Source organism: Dermacentor silvarum, chromosome 7, assembly GCF_013339745.2.
Source record: "Dermacentor silvarum isolate Dsil-2018 chromosome 7, BIME_Dsil_1.4, whole genome shotgun sequence".
NCBI lineage: Eukaryota > Metazoa > Arthropoda > Arachnida > Ixodida > Ixodidae > Dermacentor > Dermacentor silvarum.
In genome coordinates this window covers 128,825,376-128,843,488 of record NC_051160.1, presented here as the reverse complement: position 1 = coordinate 128,843,488, position 18,113 = coordinate 128,825,376, and the positions used below count along the sequence as shown (strand labels likewise).

The 18,113-nt window shown below is 50.3% G+C and overlaps 1 non-coding gene across 1 annotated transcript; it reads left to right on the top strand.

The window, feature by feature from the left end:
- Window positions 1-9,681: 9,681 nt before the first annotated feature.
- Window positions 9,682-9,758, top strand: Trnas-gga (transfer RNA serine (anticodon GGA)). Its single transcript has one exon. It is a non-coding gene; the product is annotated as a tRNA-Ser (tRNA).
- The last annotated feature ends 8,355 nt before the right edge of the window (window positions 9,759-18,113 follow it).

The following is an 18,113-nucleotide window of genomic DNA, read 5'->3' as shown; positions in this document are numbered from 1 at the left end:
GAGGAAAGGCAGGCCAACACAATAATCCGAACCGCTTTCAAAGCTGCTCTGGGCCTGCCTAAATGTACTTCCATGGAGCGCATGTTAGCTTTTGAAGCGCAGAATACTTTCGACGAACTGAGGCAGGCCACTCTGATGCGACAGAGGGAACGCCTCAGCTTCACAAAAACTGGTAGAGCAATATTGGCTAGACTCAATATCCCAGCATACCCCATGTATCTCACCGAACAGGCCGTATCTCTCCATCCTTCGGTGAGATCCAAAATTACAGTAGCCCCAATTCCGAAGAATATGCATCCCGAGTACAACATAGAAAGGCGCAAAGCACGCGCACAACACATTCAATCAACGTACTCTATTAACCATAGGTACAACATGTACCACACGGACGGAGGTGTGTATGCAGAGGCGACCGGGCAGCGCTATCAAAGGAGGTACGCACTGGCAGTGGTGAACGTGATCTGCCAGCAGCAAATAACCGCATCGGCCACGGCGGGATCCCCCACCTTGGCCGAAATATTAGCAGTGGCGATCGCACTCGCTCATGCGGAGCGTTCGCAAAGGGACTCGGCCGTTGTCACGGACTCGCAGGAGATGTGTCGCATGTTTCTTAAGGGGCGCGTGACTGCGGCTAGCCTCGCGATAATCCCCAAATCCTTCAACCAGCGTCATCGCCTACTCTGGTGCCCGGGCCACGAAAGGCTAACGCTTTAGCTCGAGGGTTTACTAACCGAGCGACGGCGTCCTCTTCTAACCCCAACCACTCGCACTATCCCTCACAAAATCCTACAAATTTAAATGCCAGAGACATGCTTGCTCATCAGCGCGGAGTCCGCAGAAAATACCCGCCGCCTCACCCACAACTTAGCGGGGAAAGGCCGCCAACTGGCGTAAAATACAGACTGGGGTATTCCCCCATTTAAAATTGCTAAACGCCATGTATCCCACTCGTTATGGGGCCAACTGTCCTTGGTGCGGTGGCATACCTACCCTAATTCATGTAACTTGGGAGTGCGCTAAGCACCCTCGTAGACCAAATACCAGTGACACAATGGAGCAGTGGGAGGCACAGCTCGGCCGCTCCGCCCTGGCAAGACAAAAGTCTTTAATTAGCCAGGTCAGGCAGGCGGCAGAGGCCAGTGGGGCCCTGGACTGAGAGGCTCCGACCACCCCTCCTTAATATCTTTTCCACTACAATTTTCCATTACAGTTTCTATTTCTCTGGGAGTTGTCTCAGTATGCGAAATAATTGAGCCACTTGCTCATCTACACGCAGCCCGGTGTCGTTATCAATGTTATGAATCTTGATCCGATTAGTACAAACAACAGCGCTGTGGCGACACGAACTGCTGCGGACGGCGGCGTAAGGTGAATTGATGAGACAAGTAAACTACTGCAGGTGGCAGCGCCAGGCGCACTAATGACGTTCCGATCATTATAAGGTGTTATCGCTCTTAGAGCCTTATGCATCTGCGTCGTTCCATTATGAACCAGTGATCAACTGTACAGCGGCGGCGGCTGCGTCTGGCGCGGTAGCGCGGGCCGTATCTTGAAAGCGATCTGCGATGGCGACTGAGAGCGCTGGCTGCTGACAGCTTGGTGTACTCTGTGTTCTCGCCGCTACTTTCGCGTTGAAGAGAGACGCGCGGGCCGCTCTATCTTGGAAGCGATCTGCGAGGGCGGCACAGTGCAGCGAGTGCTGACAGCTTCCTGTTCTCTGTGTTCTCGCCGCTTATTTCTCGTTGAAGCAAGAGGTAACACGAAGGTGAATTCACTCACTGCTACGAGTGCTGTCTTGAAAGCAATCGTCTTACTAGACGGACGGACTGTTTTTCTTGTTGAGTAAGCATAGAAATGCTTACGCATTTAAATGTGCTTTTAAAATTACGTGTCCGCGTCCCGCAAATGACGGTCCTCCAATCGGCCCCGCTTGGTCTAGGCGGCCTGCCCAGAGGTCGTTCGCTTGGCCGGCGGCTGTTCTTCGGCAATGAGTCGCTTCTATAGTTGCTCGCGCTCCATGGCAGCGCGTACCTCGTTGGTCCGTCGCTTCGCCTCCTGCCTCGCCGCTTGAGTACGCATCGCATACCTCTGTAGACTCTGCAAAGACTTTGTACTCGTACGGTCCTCTTGCGCTTAATACTTTCGAGGGTTCATTTTATCGCCAAGTAGAGGCCTACGAGCTATATAGCGCAGCTGGCGCAACCAGGCCACATTATTTCGGGGGCACACATCCGTACCGACCAGTAGAGCAAGAAAAAGAGGTGCGTGGAGCAAGGAGCGGCCGAGCAAATAGTGGCCAGCGAGCGGCCGTATGGGGTACGCGTGCATCGGCGGCAAACTCCGCGACCTTGGAAGGCCTCGCCTCTGATCCTTGCTCCGACTAGGCACAAAAAATTGTGGGCTATCGGAGGAGCTAGATATCGTTCAAGCGACGCACAGTCGTCGTCAGTCTTGTCAATTCGCTGCTTGCCGCTGCACATATTTAGCTCAGACAGACACGAACTATTCTCTGTATTTGCACGTTTGCTTCATTTTACAATGAGAGTAAAATAAAAGCACTGTACACGTGAGACGCTTTGATAATTGCACAGGACACTCAGCGAACGGAAATAAGAAAAACGTGCGCTGAATGCCACAGGAGTAAACGCACCCCTGTATGCGCCAGAGTTCGACAAAGCACCATGTCATCACGTGATCGGGGGCATATCGGGGGCGAAAGCGTTGGTATACAAGGCCAAGACGGGTGAACCTTTCTCCAACGGTGCCGTGGCTGAGTAGCGTTCGCATGCCACTTCTAGAAAGACGCGAAGCCACCATGAAAGGCAACATTTTGACAATGAGGAGCATTATGAAGGGACTGAGCCGAACAAGATACAATCGCTATTGGCCTGCCGTACCTGTGACACCGGTGCCCGACCGACCATCAGGTTCCTACTGTGCGAATGTCCTGGTATAGAGATACCGATGCCGAAACAGACAGCATGTAGAGTTACCCCCCTTAAGATGTAGACTGCGCGACTTCGTCGTGCCGATGACCTGCGAACATAAACAATGGGAGTTCGTACGCGAGAGTGGCTTGAACGGCAAGTTATGAGTGTGTTCGTCTTGATATTGTTTGTTCACGACCTTTACCAAGTACGTGTGTGGCCCTGTTAATCATGTTTAGACATCTGAACCATACTTATCTAAAGTTCATTTTGTGCTTTTGTGCTCTGGCACCTTTTGTGCTTTTGTGCTCTGCCACCTTTCATACTCGGCAGCCATGCATAATTGGCATGTTGCAGAGAAGAAAAAGTTAAATTTCCTCATCAGAAAGGTCCTAAAGCCCGCCCTCGGCTTACCTGAAAGCATTCACAACGAAAACTTGCTAAAGATCGCAGTGCACAACAGGCTCGAAGAAATAATCAAGGTGCAAGAGTGCTCACAGGTGCTCAGGCTATCCTGCACCCCGGCGGGCCGCAAGATACTCGACGAGATGGGCCTCTACCCTGTCCACCAGTGCCCCGACGCCGTCTGGATTCCCAGCGACATCAGATCTCAAATACATATCGCGCCCATTCCACGCAATATGCACCCTGCACACAACGTCGGCAGACGTCGGGCCAGGGGTAGAGCTCTACTCGAGCATCCTTTGGTGCTTGGTGCCTTACCCCCCACTTCAATTGCGGCTTCTGACATCAACCTAGTTACGGGTTCATTCATTACCTCTATGTTGTCTTTATCGTCCGGTCATAAAGCTGCATATTTGTTTGCGAGCAAAAGCGTCAATTGGTTTGTTTTTACCCTTACTGCGTCTAGGTCGGCCTGTTTCTTCATGACTAACTTTATTCTTTCTCTCATCAAATTGAGAGAAATCCTAGACCTCACTAGCCTATGGTGACTGTACTTTACCCTACCTAACACTTCTACATCCTGCACTATGCTGGGATTGGCAGAGAGTATGAAATCTATTTCATTCCTTGTTTTTCTATGAGGGCTTTTCCAGGTCCACTTCCTGTTGATGTGCTTCCTGAGGAAGGTATTCATTATTCGGGGCCTATGGGGCTCTTGCGTTGCCCAGGGGGCGCTGCAAAAATGGTGCTAAAAAGCGCCCTCAATCCGAAACTGGGTAGCCTCACAACAAGATACATAGTACCAAGCTCGGTCATCTGCTTCGGGAAGCACGTTTACAATATGGACCCGCCACTTTCGGTTGTGCTGTACCACGGCTTGCAGCGAATATCGGGCGCCGAAGATTTTTCCATGGGTGGCATGCTGCGTAAAGGCAAGAAATTATGCAACGCCGAATACGTGTACGCCGTTCAAGAAATAAGCGGCGAAGTTTTAGCGCGGTGTCAATCGCAAGTGAAGCGAGTCATGCACGTGCGAAGTTGAACTTCAGGTAAGGTTTGCACGCTGCTAGATTCAGGCGCACAAACGCGAGGAAATGCTTTCTATAAATGAATTCACAGCAGCGATAAGCAGACATGTGTACGGAACTGCTCGTGCGCACGTCGGAACGCGCCGCGACGGCAGCGGTATTTCAGCATGCCGCGGTGTGCGAACTGCTCGAGCGCACGATCGTACGCGCCGCGACGGCAGCGGTCTTTCGACATGCTGACTGCATACCGCTAGGCAAGTAATTATGCCTGCGCTGTAGTAGCGGCCATCTGTCCCTTTAGCAATTGATAAATAACTGATGCAATGCATATAAGCTCTCAGTAACGTACGTACGAGCAAATCGCGCTTTAGCGCGAGCTCGTGCGCTGCTCGCTTGACGTAGCTTTTAATGACAGCGCTCGAACATCGATGTGCTGTAAGCAATACTACCTTGTTGTGCTGCCTCAACGTGCTGGCTTGAGGTCAAGGATGAGAACATTCAGCTCTCTAACCTGTGCTGCTAGTAGTGGGGTAGTGAATTGTCACCGAATCAGCCCGACCATTTGTGGTCATTTGCACAAACCTGGTCACTTCACCACTTCGCACCGGTCGAATTGTTAATTGTCGCTGTGGCCGGGTCTCGAATCGTGAATCACGAGCCATTTCGCTTACCCAGCGCGACGAACTGCAGTTCTCCAGCGCGCCCGACGCTCCACTTACTGAGGCCTTGAAGGAAAACTGGTATAATCTGACGTTGGGATTCAGGCCTTCTTGTTCATGGTAGCCCACGACGTAGCAGTAACGACGGTGACGCTTTTTCGAGGCTGAGCTAGGTCTCTCCGGATCGGCATCGCCGATGTCTTCTGCTTCCAGCATTACGGCACACGGAGAGTCCGTTTTCGTATAACTACTGGCTGCGGCCAGCTCGCAGCCTGGTCGCCATGGTCTGTGAGAAGTGACGAGCCTTTTCGCACTCGAAACAGGGCAGAAAAAAGTGCGAATCGACGCAAAACGTGGGCTAGAAACGTGCTTCGCCACAGCCAGGGCTCAATACTATCCAAACTGCTACTACCCAGATGACGTTTTCCGCCGCCACCAGGCGCCGCTACTATACCTCAAACTCCAGCGCAAGACGCCCATTCCTTTCCGCGAATTCTACCAACATCTCTCCTCTAGTGTTCCTAGAATCGATGCCGTAGTCGCCAATTGCTAGCTCGACAGCCTAATTTTTCTTTTTTCCCCACTTTTGCATTCAGGTCGCCCATGACTACAGTATACTAAGTTTGTACCTTTCTCATTGCTAATTCAACATCTTCATTAAACTGTTCTACTCCTTCATCATCGTGACTGGAGGTTGGGGACGTAGGCTTGTACAACCTTCGTTCTATACCTCCTATTCAGCTTTATTACGACGACTACTACCATCTCAATAATGCTGTAGAATTCATCAATGCTGCCCGCTATGTCCTTATGCACTAAATATCTTACTCCGAATTCTCTCCTATCTGGAAGACCTCTGCAGCAGAGGACGTGGCCGTTAGTCAGCACTCTAGAAGCCTCACCAGTTCTTCTCACCTCACTAAGGCCAATAATATCCCAGGCAATACCTGATAATTCTTCAAATAGTCCTGCTAAGCCAGCCTCACTCGATAGGGCTCGCGCGTTGAACGTTGCCAGGTTCAGTTTTCATTGGCGGCCTGTCCGGACCTAGGCATTCTTAGCACCCTCTGCCGCGTCGCAGGTCTGGCCGCCGCCTTGGTGAGGTGCTCCGACGCAGCTGGGGACTGAGGGCCATGGGTAAATTGTAGAAGTCATTCGGGAGGTTGCGGACGAATACTACACCAAAGAGGCCAATACCTCTTCGGGTGAGGGACTGACTTTGTTGAAGCTTAGTGGGCCTTCCTAATTTGGTTGCACCTTGACTAGTATAGCCACAGTAGCTCACGGCGATATTTTTTGCCGGTGCCAGGCGCCACTCCGTGCCTGAAAATGTAGTGGACTGGAAGAGGATTCGGACTTACGACCTTCAGATTTCTATACTAAAAAAATCAAACCGAACATTAGCCTAAATAATTGGTCATTGAAATATCATATCCATATGCGGCACAAACTCCGTGAGATGTCTGTTCTTACTCTACATCATTTCTTTTAAATCTTACAAAGTTTTGAAAATTGCTTAAAAAAGTTGGCTTCGCTTGCACTGGAGGCGCAATGCTTAAGAGGCAGCGGAGCTGATGGGCTCCTAGCTAGCCCTGGATTTTAAGCTAGGCGAAGCACTACCATGTCAACCCCAGTATTTTCCAGAATTTATTCGTATTGATCAATTATTGATCAACTATAGATTAGCTATCGCAAGGTAATGGCCATGTATTTGGTCTAGGCTAAGCACTACCAAGTCATCCCCAGCATTTCCCGGAATTTCCGAATTACCTATTGATTGACTATGGATTGATTATAGATGACTGACTAAGCCTAAGTATTCCCAACGATGCTCAGCTAGAGTTAGCCAGGCTCACCTTTGCTAGTTCACAGGGTAGGTGCCATTGTACTTGGACCCTTTCTTTACTACCGCCAGGATCGGCCCACATTTTTCGATTCAGCAGACACAGTACGCCCGCCTTAAACAGCTCCACTGTTAAAATTCAGGCCGTAAATCTAAATCCCACATCTGTCACTAGAATTTAACTTTCTCTCTAAAATTCCACAAATTTAAATAAAGTTGGTCCAGTGGTTCCACCAGAAAAGCTTTTCTGCGTTTTACATGTATTTGAATAGACGGCATCGGAGTTGTGCCCGAGCCAAGGCTTCCTCTTAAGTCCTGTCTAAAGAGGTACCGCGTTTACAAGTTTCAGGTAAAGTCATGTGAGGAAAGTTACGTGAATACGGGTCACGTGTGGCCCAAGTGAGGCTGCGTCATTCGAATAATATGGGTTCTCCTACGTTGACGTGTCCGCGAAAAAAGATAGTGTGTAGCAAAGAAAACGAGGCGTGTGCTTCGGGCGCATCGTCAACGTCTCGCTCGAGGATAGAGCTCGCGCTCCCGGTGCGTAACGCTCGACGAACAGACCTGCCTGTTTATCGCTCGACCAACAGACCTGCTCAGTAAATAACCGCTTTACATATTGGGTGGAGGTTGCTAGGCTTTCCCCAACCCTGAAACTCCGCAGTCGGAAGATGCCGCCCATCATGCCTAACGACGCAAGCCAGCCAACACAACCAGCCTCGCTTACCCTTCTATGTTCCAGCTCGCTGCGTCAACGGGATCCAGCAATCTTCTGTGGCTCCAACTAAAACGACGTTGAAGATTGGCTCTCACCCTACGAACGCGTGAGTGCTCGCAACAAATGGGACGATACTCATACATTGAACAACGCGTTGTTCTGTCTAACGGGCGTCGCGAACGTGTGGTTCCACAACAACGAATCTGCCCTTCGCACCTGGCCCGACTTCAAAACGAACTTCACGCAAGTCTTCGGTCGCCCGGCGGTGCGAGCGCTTCGTGCCGAAGAGTGCTTGCGCAGCCGTTTCCAACATCACAGTGAGAACTTCATCAACTACATAGAAGACGTCGTCGACCTTTGCAAGCGCGTCAATGCAGCAATAACCTGAATCCGATATAAGATCTGCCATATCTTGAATGGCATTGAAAACGACGCCTTTCAAATACTCCTATCTAAAAACCCTCAAACCGTCGTCGAAGTCATTGACCTTTGTCAGAGTTATGATAAACTCCGCTGGCAATTCTCCTGACCCGGCGTACGTCCACCAAGGATGCCTATAGATTTCGAGCTTAACCACAGTTCCCGACCATGGCCTCCTGCTCTGCGAGGTCAAGGATTTCATTCGTGCTGAAGTCGCTCCGCAGCTGTTATACTTAGTGCCATTCCAAGCCCTATGCCATCGTTCGCTGCAAGCCTGCTACAAGTGATGCAGGAGCAAGTATTCGAGGCTATTTCGTCCCCGTGTGCACCGCCGTCAGTGCCTGCACCTATAAGCTACGCCGAAGTTGTATCGCGGATCCTGCCACCGATGCTCGCGCAAAAAAAAGTAATGACACCCTTGTCTGCACTGTCTCTCCGCACAGCAAGCGCACAGCACATTACCCCTGTTGCTACATGCACTGCCTGCATCACCACTCAAGGACTCACGTACACAGTCGAATTTGTTGTTGTGTCAGCATGTTCAGACGACATGATCTCAGGCTGGGACCTTCTTTTCGAACGCAAGGCCGTTATTGACTGCTCTCATGCCGAAGTAGAATGTTCACTTGCTAAAGCCCAATTAGATAATCCTGATGATTCCGTCCAAAAACTGTTGGTTGCTGATGATACCACCATACATCCACACTCATCTGTGATTGCGACTGCGTGCTCCAACTGTGCTACAGCTGTCATTGCTCTTTTTACACTGTCGCATATTTTTGGTCATCGACGGATGTTCTCTTCTCTTCGCGGTCATCACTGTCAACGAGGGCTTCACTCAGATGCTTGTCTCCAACGATTGTACCTCGTCCCTCACTTTAAGTCGCGGTGAGCGCCTTGGACGTCTTGGGCTTATCGACTCGGTGACGCATCTCTCTATGCACCTGCCCCGAGATCAGCACTCTGGCTTGTTGCCCTACTTGCTCCCTGTCTACGCCGGACGTCTTCGACAGTTCTATGGTTGCCCTCCTGAGCCCTACACAACGTACCAAGCTCCTCAACCTGCTTCACAAGTGCGCCTCTACATTATTCTGTCAACAAGCGACTTTGGGCCGCACATCGGCAGTCTATCGCGAAATCGATGCGGGCACCGGCACTCCACTGCGCCAGCAACGTTATCGCGTATCATCCATGGAGCGCCGTGTTATTGACGACCAAGTGAGCGATATGCTTCAGCGCTGAGTTGTTCAACCTTCTAAATGTCTCTGGGAGTCCCCTGCAGCCCTTGTAAAGAAAAAAAGTTGGATACATCCTGTTTTGCGTGGTCTACTGCCGTTTTAACAAGATAACGCGTCGAGACGTGTATGCTTTGCCGCGCATCGACGACGCTCTCGATTCTTGGCAAGGCGCGGATTACTTTTCATCACACGAATTACCTTCCGCCTATTGGCAAGTGTCCATGGCTCCAGCAGAACACCGAAATACAGCTAATAGTTCAGCGGTCTTTCGAGGAACCCGGTTGGGTTTCCATTGTAGCAAATTGCTACATTTGGGTGGATGTCCCAGTTTCCCTTTAATTACTTATCTCCACCTAGCGGATTTCCGCTGAACTATTGCATCATACACTTGCCTTTGCTTCCAGTTGTCGACAAATTCGACTTCGCCCTGCCATCTGCTAGCCGCCTGGTTAGCTCAGATGGTAGAGCGGCTGCCCCGGAAAGGCGGTGGTCCCGGGTTCGAGTCCCGGACCAGGACGCATTTTTCTTCAACTGCGAGGCTTTCTTTCGAGGAACCCGGTTGGGTTTCCATTGTAGCAAATTGCTACATTTGGGTGGATGTCTCAGTTTCCCTTCAAACACATATGCCATGGTTAAAATAAAACTATATTTCATGAAGATCAACTTTACACCTCAAGCTCATCACCGTCGAATTTAGCGCTTCAGAACAACATTATCTGTATATAACCTTGTGGTAGAACGTACAGGGATATCAATTTTACGCATCAGAAAAAGCAACGATGCAATTCGAGATTTGTGTTTCGGCGAATGACTCAGTGACCTTAACAGAGTGAACTACATCAGTTAGAAACCTTTGCAACTTTCAGGTCAGGCAGCTACAAAGCCAGAAAATAGTGTAGGAGACACAAGAGTATGAATATTTGTGTAGTAGAAGAGTCTCACACAATTTGTCTTAACCTTTTTGAGGTACTGCCAGTTTGAATAAAATTGGCTCTACCTTTGCGTATCATAGAATATCTGCCTTAAAAACCTATTCAATTGGGCGACCAGGATTCAGAAGACACGAAGCTCAACGCGCGCCTCTAGCCCGTACCTCCAGCGCGCGTCTGACTCCTCCCCTTCTTTAGTTTCGTCTCCCAAGTGTAGTACGGTAGACGTGTCCCCTATGGAAACAGTCACTGTGCTGCACGTTACCCAACGTTTCATCCCCCCACAACAGCAACCTCTATGAGGACGAAGAGGTTCCGCTTGAAACACTACAGTACTTACCTGCCGGATATGATAGCCGATGCCTCATTCCGGCCTTCAATCTCCAGAATCATATCTTCGCGTTCATTGCCTATGCCCGTGGAGAGTGCCTCCCACTGGTCCTTTCCATCCACGTCACCGAGATGCGAAACGTCTCCTCCTTAAGGGAAAAACATGAATGCGAGAAGCGTTGTGAACAACAACACACTTTTAACAATGCGAAATGTACTTTGTAATTGCATCTGTTATCAAAATTATTTTCTTGCGAGGTGCGTCACTACAGTCCGCAATTCAACTTGCTGGTGGCATTGGTGGCGACGGTCACACACAGGTCTGCTACCTTGAAGACAGTGACGTTGTGGTCGGTGTCGGTAACTGTGAGTTATGAATGGTGTTTTTGTAGCTGCACAAAGTTTTTTTACTAATTGCCTGTGGTAGATATCACTATTCTAACACTTCATCTAATTACTCTTTGAGGCTGCCTTTACTTCTGCGAGAAATCAAAATGCTTAATTGAAGAATAACATAATTTTGGTGACTAACTTCTTAATTAGTTATCTTATGGCACATATTCTACGAATTCAAGCTGGTGCATTCGCGAGGCACGAATTATCAGTCCTGCACCTGTTTCGAGATATTAATTTTCAACGTCTCCGATGGAATGCATTGGTGTTTCAGTTAGATCTCTGCTTCAGTGCAGTAGACAGTGTTTTCTTTAAAAAACTACGAACATAATATACGTGTCATATGCCTTGAGTTGATGTATGCTGCTTTTTTGTAAAGTTACAAGTGAAATTTATATATTACACAATGTTTTAACTATGTTTAGAAAAGTGGGTGACAGTTGGATGGCGCTTGCTGGTTGTATACTCTTTTTTACACACTAAATTTACCAGTAGTGGGTGTGACCGAAAATATTTGGTGCCTGTGTCAAGATTGCCAATAGGCAGCTAAACACTGAATTTAGCAAAAACAGATATGCTTTGATGTAATGCGCCTAAGAGCCGAAGTATACGTCACCTGTTATCCGTCCGTGCTGTGGCATGACTGTCCGATACCTCAGAAAGCTCTCTGTTTGCTTAGGAAAACAAACATATTTGTAACGCAAGTTGGTATAAAATGCTTTAGTCGGCGTCTTCAAGTCGCATTTGTGTGATAGTTGGCGCGTAGCGTTAAGACAAGCCTGATCACCGTCAGCTGTGGCCCTTGGCCATCATGCGAACTTTATTGCTGCTGATGGGCATTCTACACGCAATGTAAATAGCTAGGCATCCCTTCTTCGTAAGCCTCGCTAGTCGGCCTTGCGCACGACCGTCGTACCTGCGGCCGCATAGAACGTAGGCGCCCAGTCGACGAGGTGCATCATCTGCTGCGACGGAGGCCGTGGTGAAGACCCTCTGAGGCGAGTGTGCCAGAACACTGCAGGCGTCCGCACGGCCCCTTCCCACACGCCCTCTTTGACCCCGCGCAAGGGCCAGTTGGAGCCAGCGTTTGCGGGGTACGTAGTCTTGAGCGGTGCGGCCCCGTTGTCGCTGACGAATGCTACGACACTGTCGGCGAGCATTCCGCGATTCTGTAGAGCCGCCAGCACCTCGCCGATGGAGCGGTCCATGACGGCGAGTGCTCCTGCAAGGGGTGCAGCTTGTAATCTTTTTGGGCCGTACTGTCACTACACACACACACACACACACACACACACACACACACACACACACACACACACACATGTTGTTGCCGAGTGCAGCTTAGACCTATATCGGTAGCCGAGTTGTTGTTTGGCTGAAATGTTGTGAAAATACATAAAAGACACAGGAATGATGGGTAGATCGCAATTTATTTTGTTCTGTGAACATGCAGCTGAATTCTCGCTGCGCTACATACTATATCCTCTGGCGGTTCGTATTGACGAATTTATTATAGGCCAGCACTAACGCCCAGTAAAGAGCGCTTGCTCAGCTAAGGCCTGCTGGTGATCCGCCGAGTCCAAGTGAAGCCATGCACTCCAGGAAGGAGGAGGAGGGTAGGGGAAATGAGGAGAGGTAATGGCTGTGTTACATGAGCACAGATTGTGTTCTGTTTCTGCCCTTATCTCCGGACAGTTTGGGCAGTGAGTTGTGCTGCGCCATCCGAAGTTGCAGAGCATGAGTGGGGTGATGCGAGTATTTGTCTGAACTTTGCGAAGAACATGTGGTTGTTTCGTGTTTAATGGAGGGTGAGGTAAAATAGTGCGATTTTCCCTGATGTTCTTGTAGTGTTCAGCTATTTGCATTTTGTACGTGGTGGCGTCTTCCACTGTTGTTGGGTTCGGCCAGGGACGCGGGTTCGGCCAGGGCGCCCGGAGGTTAATTTCGCGGGCACGTTGATGTACCAACTCATTTCCCTCGATCCCGGCATAACCAGGTACCCAACGCACGGTGATTGTAATGTTCGGGATGCGGTTACAGCATTTTATTAGAATGTCATGTTGGTTGGTTTCCAGAAGTCGGCGTTGTATGCTGCGAATGGCTTTGCTGGAGTCGGTATAAATGTTGATGTTAATGGACTGGTGCTTAGTGAGTAGAGATGCTTCTTGTATGGCATATATTCTCGCGTGAGTTCCTAGAGCTTAAGTTTAGAGGGTCGGAAAACGGCCCAGCTGTTTGGGTGATCGGTGCTGTCTGTCCGGGTGTATATTGCCAGGTGCCTTTTGGGCTTTCCATCTGTGCCAGTGACTTTCGAATGACGAGTGCTATCGCGTTTAAGCACTCGCGCAAACCTACCGCGATATCAGCTTCGTACCTGCGATGGGCCCATCGTATCAGGTAGGGCAACTCGCGCTATCTCTAGCGATAGTACTACCATGGCCGCTGGATAAAAAAAAAAAAGGTGCGGCCTGCCGCGTCGGGCGCGCTGCTATAGGAGCGAACGTGACGGCCGTAGTTGCATTGTCGGCCGCTTGGCTGTGCCGAACAGCGCTAGCTGATAAAGTCCCTATATAAGAAAAGTACCGCCATCTACTCTTTCCTCCGCCGCCTCTTCTTCCTAAAGCGCTTGCTTTTTTCTTGCGAAAGCCAAGTCGACGGTGGCGCACCTGGAAAGTCCACGTTGAAGCTTTCAGGCCGGGCGCGCGCCGCCGCCACCGCCGGCGACTGCGGCTGCGCAGAGGACTTTCAACATGGCTCTGAGGCGGAAAAAAAAGAAAATATAAAGAAGTGAAAATCGCGCGCTATCATCGTCCAATCGGAGTTACGGGAGAGAGAGAAGCGGCGTTTATCAAAGGATGGCAGTGCTTTTCTTATATAGGGACTTTACTAGCTGGGGGGGATGGAATGCTTCGGCTTGCACGCGCGACGGCGTTCCAAGCGCGTTCCTAAGGAATTTGCCATGCCGATGCCAGACAACAGACCCCGGCGTGTGGCGCCGCGGCGGATCACACCGTTTTCGATGCGCGCGACAGGCCGCACCTTTTTTTTTTATCCAGCGGCCGTGGTACTACGCATGTTCCTTCGCAGTCTTTAAATACTACCCACACATAGGTGATGCTCTCTGTTTTGCCGATCGCCGTCCGTGCTCGCACATGTTGCTGTTACTGGGCTATAGTTGGGTTTTGGTTATGTGGGGCGCAAGTTCGCCTCAATAAATATGTGTCTTGCCGCATGCTCGCCTTCTGTGGTTACCTGAGTCTAGCACCAGTCGTGACAACTGGTGGAAGTGCTGGGTTTGTCCAGCGCTCGTTCGGGGACTCGTGACACCAGTCTGCATCAACCAGAAGAAGACGACCAACGAAGAAGCCGCCGCAATCTTGGGCTCTCCCCTGAGTACGGCCTCCTGCCAGAGAAGACACGCCCTACGAAAGAGGCCACGACAGCCAAGATGAGCGAGCCCCTCACTCCTACCGCCGTCGTGTTGCAGCAACCACGCGAGCCACCGACATTTCGTGGAACCCCTTGCCATGATCCCGAGGACTGGCTCGAAACATTCGAGCGCGTGGCGAGCTACAACAAGTGGGACGACGAAGCGAAGTTGCAGCACGTTTACTTTGGCCTGGAGGAGTCGGCACGTACATGGTTTATCGACCAAGAGTCCCAGTTCAGGACATGGGAAAACTTCAAGCAAAGCCTTCTTCTGAGATTTACAAGTGTCCTTCGCAAGAAAAGGGCCGAGAGACAACTTCAAACACGTATTCAGCTCCCTAACGAAAGCGTGGTCGTCTTCGTAGACGAAATGAAGAATCTTTTTAGTCCAGCAGATCCAGAAATGCCGTAAGAAAAGAAACTTGGTTTTCTTATCAGAGGCATGAAGGAAGAGCCTTTTGCTGGCCTTATGCGGAACCCACCAAAAACTGTCGCCGAATTTTTAATTGAAGCCGTGGCCATCGAAAAGACACTCGATGTTCGAAGAAGTCAGAATAGGCGACCTGCTCTAGCCCACGGTACGTCTCCCACGGAATTCGACGCCATGAGCATGAGCAACCTTCGAGACACAATCAAGGCTGTAGTACAAGAGGAACTCCGCAAAATGTTCCCTAGCTCCGGTCTTCAAGTCGCAGCGCTCAGCGACGTTATCAGACAAGAAGTCCAGCAGGCATTGGGAACGGGGCAACCAATTCATCCGCACCAAGCACGCGAATACACCTCTCGGGCCTCTCAAGTCATGTCATATATGCCTCCCCTGTGCAAAATCAAGTGCGTCCGACCAGACCGACGTACACACCACTCCTACGCTCGCGGCCAAACGACAGCCCGCCTATGGTCGAACAGTCAGCGCCGAGAAAGTCCGATGGCTGGAGGACTCCAGAGCAGCGTCCTCTATGTTTCCACTGCGGCGAGCCCGGCCATGTATACCGTTGCTGCTACTATAGGAACCTCGGCATCCGTGGGTTCCCTATCAGAACTCCACGTCCGCAACCTGGCCAAAGGCCGCTTGAGATCGAGCACTACCTACAAAGACAGAATTCGCCAACGAGCCGCTACAGGTCACCTCATCCCGCCGTTCTGGTTCGCCCCGCCCTAGCTACTTGGGAGCAGAGGGGAGAAGGTCCTTCAGCCCTCGCTTGGGAATCTGAAGACGGAAACCGATGGAGGCACGGTTGCTGCTCGTCGCACTGCTGAAGACCCTCCCCCACTGCATTGTTCCAGTGGTGTAACTACGCCTGCAGCGCACGAACAAAATGCGTCAACGGCGCGACAACATAATCTTCACGCCTCCGATGAGACCGAGCGATACGTCAGTAGCAAGTCCCGACAAAGCCGCGACGCCACAAAACGTCGCCCTTGCAATACCAGAACAAAATCCACGGACCTAGCAGTGAAGGTAGACAACCGTATTGTGTTTGCAATGGCTGACACTGGCACTGATTTCTCCGTCGTGAGAGAGTGTTCGCCACTCAGGTAAAGGAAGTTCTTACTGCTTGGGACGGCCAACAGATACGAACAGCAGGCGGTCACGTAGTTACACCAAAAGGAAGATGTACGGCTCGAGTAGTGGTGCTAGGACACACGTACTCCACCGTTTTCATCGTTCTAGAACAGTGCTCCCGTGACGTCATTCTCGGTGTAGACTTCATTTCGGAGAACAGCGCGGTCATTAATCTACAGGCGCAGACCATAAGTCTTTCACCAGACAACGCCATCGCACAAGATCCAAGTCCTGCATTTTCTGATTCACTCGCGGTCCGCGATGAGCCTATCACGTTGCCAGCCCGCTCGAGTACTATGATCGCAGTGGGTACCAACAATGGCAACTGCGTCGAAGGATTGGTCGAAGCGAGGTTCTCTGTAGCAAGAGGGATTGTCCACCTGCTAGAAGGAACAGCCAACATACTGATAATAAATTTCTGCTCGGAATATCGTCATCTCACCAAAGGCACCACGTTGGCCCTCTTCGAAACTATTCCGGACATAGGCAACATCCTCACGATCGAAAACGAACTCGCACCTCGACCTTCTGACGTTTCATTCGATGTGAACCCTGCGCTGCAGTAAGCGAGACAATAACGGCTACAGAAACTGCATCATACCTACCAGGCTTGCTTCGCTACGTCGTCCAAGATTCGCCAGACAACGGTTACGAAGCATCGAATCATAACAGATGAAAGTGCACGGCCTATTCACCAGCCGTCGTACCGCGTGTCTATGAAAGAACGCGAAGCAATCCGAAAACAGATCAAAGAAATGCTGCATGATGACGTCATCGAACCCTCTCAAAGCCCGTGGGCTTCCCCCGTCGTGCTCGTGAAAAAGAGAGACAACACCCTAAGATTCTGCGTCGATTACCGCCGACTCAACAAGGTTACGAGAAAGGCGGTCTACCCACTCCCTCGAATTTACGACGCCTTGGATCGCCTTTGCAATGCAAGATAATTCTCGTCCATGGACCTAAAGAGCGGCTATTGGCATGTGTAGGTTGACGAAAGGGATCGCGAGAAGACGGCGTTCATTACATCAGAGGGATTATACCAGTTCAAAGTCATGCCATTTGGACTCTACATTGCCCCCGCAGCCTTCCAAAGAGTAATGGACGCCGTGTTGGCTGGCCTGAAATCGCAGACTTGTCTGGTGTAGCTTGATGATGTCATAGTGCTCGCTTCTACGTTCGAAGGCCACCTTAGTAGGCTAGAAGTGGTACTGCGTGCTATCAAGTCTTCCGGCCTTAAGCTGAAATCTGAAAAATGTCGCTTCGCCTACAAACAGCTCGAATTCCTGGGCCACGCTGTCAGCTCTACAGACGTTTTACCAGACCCAGAGAAGACAGTTGCCGTGCGAAATTTTCCGCAGCCCCGTGAAAAGAAAAGCGTCAGAAGGTGTCTCGGACTTCGCGCCTACTATAGACGCTTCGTCAAAGACTTCTCGCGGATCGCAGAGCCGCTGACACGCCTGACAAAAGCAGACGTCCTATTTGCATGGAACACACCACGAGAGGAAGCGTTTCGAGAGCTCCAGCGCCCTCTCCAATCGCCGCCCGTTTTGGCGCACTTCGATGACAACGCGGAAACTGAAATCCACATCGACGCCAGCAGTATCGGCCTCGGCACCGTTCTTGTTCAGAGCCAGAACGGACGAGAACAGATCATCGCCTATGCCAGTCGCTCTTTATCGAAGGCAGAGTCTGCAAGTAATACATACGAGTATTACTTGCATGTTTTATTAGTGCATCTAGTATGTAGTGCATGTATTTGCATGTCTTGTATGTATTTGCTTATAGTGTAGGTATTTATTGTTGTGACTGTTGCTTATAGTATTGGTATAGGGTTTTATTGATGCGTCTTCATGTATTGCGATTTAATGCTATTACTAATGCACTGACACTGCTGCCGATTATTGGCCCCCCTGGCCCCCGTCCAGCTGTATGCTTACAGCTTTTTTGCCAGGGGAGCCTTCAACACAACTTTGTATGTGTGTTGTGAATAAAATTGAATTGAAATTGAATTGAATTGAAACTATTCCACCACGGAAAAAGAATCTTTGGCAATAGTGTGGGCGACATCAAAATTCCGTCCATATGTGTACGGCAGATCGTTTACTGTTGTTACCGATCACCATGCCTTATGCTGGTATGCAAACCTGAAGGATCCGTCTGGACGCCTCGGAATATCGAGTTTGCGACTGCAGGAGTTCGACATTTCTGTAGTTTACAAGAACGGAAGAAA